This window comes from Alexandromys fortis, unplaced genomic scaffold (genome assembly GCF_014885135.2).
Source record: "Alexandromys fortis isolate MF-2015 unplaced genomic scaffold, M_Fortis_MF-2015_v1.1 scaffold_26, whole genome shotgun sequence".
In the NCBI taxonomy this organism is placed as follows: Eukaryota; Metazoa; Chordata; class Mammalia; order Rodentia; family Cricetidae; genus Alexandromys; species Alexandromys fortis.
This window is the reverse complement of record NW_026067894.1, coordinates 12,540,333-12,544,361: the sequence shown is the minus strand read 5'-3', so window position 1 is coordinate 12,544,361 and position 4,029 is coordinate 12,540,333.

Here is a 4,029-nt window from a genome sequence, read left to right as displayed (position 1 = left end):
ACCGACCCCACGCCCCGCCTTGCGCCCGCTGCTCGCTTATATAAGCCCCGTCCGAGCCCCGCCCCCGTCAAGTGCCTCGGCCCCGCCCCTGATCATCCCGTAGCCCGGCAACTGGGTGCCGCCAGCTCATTGGTCGATTCGGACATAAAGCCTTCAGCTCTGCGGGGCTACTCCGCAGAGCTGCGCAGCTAGGCGGCTACCTGACCTAGGCGGCTACCTGACCGATGTCAGCGCAGGCCAACGCGTGGAAATCCTTCGAATCCCAGGCTTCCACGCGGTCGGAACTGCAGGTCCTGCGTCCTGGGTCTCAAAGAGTGGCTCTGGGAAACTTTTCTGTCCCCGCCTGAAGTCGTTGGCTCCCGGCTCCTCGCCTGGTGAAGTTCTGGCTCCTCCCTTGAAGCCCAAGTCAAATATCCTCTCCCTGTCTTATTTTGTAATATGACCCTTTTTACCCAATCGCCTTTTCAGGGTATCTTAGGCTCCCGACTCAAATGCCAGCTCAGATGTGTTCAAAGAGGCTTTTTTTGTGGCTTCGGGAATACAGACAGACGATGCCTCCCGGTACTCGGGAATCAGACTCCCGTGAAATGTGGCTTCCACTCAAAGCGCGTTTCCTCTTCTTCTATAGGTAAATTCCTGTTCACCCTTCAGAGTCCAGTGTAATGTCTTTCTCTGCCGAGGTTTCCCTGACCCCAAAGAACGTTCTTATCTCTAACTCCTCCCTCCTTTGACCTGCCCCCACTTGCCACTTCTTCGCCTGGTGAAACTTCTCAGCCGAGGACCCGAGGACGGGGGACTGAGAACTCCTCGGAGTGCTTACCGTGCACAAGGTGCTGCTCGGAAGTTAGTTCAAGAGTTCACCAGGGAGTTGTCAGAACTCTGTCTGTGATGGGAAGGGACATAACGGAACTTTTCAGGGTGCTTGGGGGTTGGTTACAGAATGCGTGTGTGTGTGTGTGTGTGTGTGTGTGTGTTCCTCTGAGTTATCCACATAAGATTAATGACCTGTATGTACTTTATGTACATTACATTAAGAATTTACAAGTGTTAGCCGGGCGGTGGTGGTGCACGCCTTTAATCCCAGCACTCCGGAGGCAGAGGCAGGCGGATCTCTGTGAGTTCGAGGCTAACCTGGTCTATAAGAGCTAGTTCCAGGACAAGCCCTAAAGCTTGGAGAAACCCTGTCTCGAATTTACAAGGGTTAAACCAGGTGTGGTGGCCCATGCCCTCAATCCCAGGGGAATCTCTGAGTTCGAGGCCAGCCTGGTCTACTAAGAAAGTTCCAAGATAGCCACACTGTTACACAGAGAAACTCTGTTTTGAGAAGCAAACAACAATAACAAAGAATTTACAATTTTTAAGAAATTTGGTAGGGTGGGAGGGATAATTCAAGAGGTTAAGAGCACTTGTTGGTCTTGTAAAGGACCCAGGTTCAGTTCCCAGTACCTACACGGTGGTTCAGTAATTCCAGTCCTAGGATATACAATACTCCCTTCTGACTTCCCTGGTCACCAGGTGCACGTGGTGCATGTAAGCATGCAAGCAAAACATTCATACACATAAATCTTTTTTATGTAAATCCTTGGCCTACAGTAAACACCTCATAAATACTACTGACTTTCCAAGAATGCCCCAGGTTTTATCTGGTAGAAATCGGTAGGTACTTTCAGTAATAAATTGCCTTTTAATTATTGTTTAAAACGTTTGGGGACTGATCCAAAGGTAGTGAGTTATCTTATTTGATTGCTCACAGTTAAAATGGCTCTGGGGCCAGGGATGTAGCTCAGTTGCTACAGTGCATCCTAGCGTGCGCAACATAGACAGGGGATGTGGGTACATGCCTATAATCCCAGCACCCCATAGACAGGGGATGTCGGTACATGACTATAATCCTAGCATTTAGGATGGGAGTGGAGAATGGAGGATCAGAAGTTTAAGCTCATCCTTAGCTACATGTGGAATTCTGAGCCAGCCTGGGCTCAAGGAGACCTTGTCTTAATAAAGAAAACAAAATCACCAGTCCATCTGTAACAGTTGTTCAAGAACAGCCAGGATGTTTGAGGAAAAGAACAAGCAGCTGATGTATATGGGAAAGCCGTGTTTAACATGTTCAGGTCTCCATTCTAACCCCCATCACCATGAAGGGAGATTAAAGGATTTCCTCCTCCAGATATCACAAAACATTTCATTTGGTTATAGTCTGTAAAATGGTGTGGTTCTGGGGCAGGGAAAGACAATAGAATAGTCAGTCATGTGGATGGGAGACCTTGCTACACATGGAAGCAGGTTTCAAATGGGTGGAGCTAAGATCTTGATCTGTCATGAGCATCCATGTACCTGCCAGGCTGTAGACTTTCAGAAGCCAGGAACACTTCCTGTCCTGCCTCAATATCTCCCCAGGACATCTTTTATAACCTAATCAAAATCTAATACACAAGTGGGGAAGGGCAGGGCCATAGAGTCTGCGAAAGCCATTTCCTGACTCTGCCTTACCAGGGCCACACATGACAACTGAGCATCCTGGGTGAGTCGCCCTGCTACGGCCTCTGACTTCTCTGCGTCCTTCTGCCAGGAAGCTTTGTATAGCTTTGTGTGTTCCGTGCACAGGGGTATCTACTTTACAGAATTCCCTCACAGGTTTCTGCTTTGAGAGATTAACAGTCATTTACCAGCATAGTATGAAAACAGACATCCTCTCTCTCTCTCTCTCTCTCTCTCTCTCTCTCTCTCTCTCTCTCTCTCTCTCAGAACACAGTCCTCTTGAGAGCAAGCGTCAGCAAGGGGAGACCGCGCATAACAGACTCCTCAAAAGATGAGGCTCAACGGAGGGGGAACACACCCAAACAATGTGGGCTCTATGTTTTGTTTCTGAAAAAGGAATTCACTAGTAGCTCAGGCTGGCCTAGAACTCACCATGTAGTCGCGGTTGGCCCCAAACTCAGCAATCCTCCTGCTCTTCAGCTTCCCAAGTACCAGGATTGCAGATGTCAGTCATCACACCTGGCTTCTACTGTCTTCGTATTATGCCGTTTGTTTATTTTGGCTTTTTGTTTTTTGGAGTGTCTTGGTTTTTTATTGGTTTGCAGCTGGGTCTCATGTAGTGCAGACTAGACAGGTAGCCAAGGATGACTTTAAATTTCTGGTTCTGCCTCCCAACTGCTAGCATTACAGGCATTCAACACCATGCCCAGCTTTCTAAAGTTTAACTGATTTGGCAATTCATACATTAGCTCTATATTTTAAGTAACCATTGAGCTGAATGCATTTGAGTACCATGGTCTAAGTCTGCCTGGTATTAGTGGGCACATAGTAGGTACATCTAGTACCTCAGTGGATGAACAAAGAATCTCTCCATTTGTAGTCTGTCAAGGGTTAGTAACGAAAGGGGGAAATCTAACACCCTGTACAGGGTACGGTCAGGCTGTGGACTTTCTCTTTTTCTCCATTAAGTAAATATTATATCATTGGATCAATACAACAGTCTTGATGTCCTGAAAGCTATAGATAGTTGTTTCTCAGTTTGCAGATGAGGTATCTGAAGCCCAGAGAAGTTCAGTAACTTGCCTAGTTGCCTAGAATAGTACATAAGTAAGGGTGGAACCTGGTTTTAAAATGAGTGGTGGTGGTGGGGGGTATGGCTCAGTGACGGGGGAAGCTCTGTTAACCAATCACCTTTAAGAAGAGGACAAGGCCCAGAAGTAGCCCAGTGCTGGCAGAGGGTAGAAAGGAAAGGCCGTGGGGGGAGTAATGCCCAGAACTGCCCAGCGACTTGGTTTCTTATTGTATTCCAACATTAAATATGGATTAGAAGAAATGTCAGGTGACGTTTGACTGCAAAGATATTTCTCTTTTTACGTTTTGGTATAAAAGCTGTGAACTTCATAACTTTGTAAGTGAGATATAAAGCAAATACAAGAAGAAAACAAAGTACTTTTACTAAGTGTTAAAAAAAAAAAAAGAAGAAGAGGAGCCTAGTTAAGGCGTGGCTACCTGGAGCCCAGGAAGAAAACTGGGATGGACCAGGTGTGC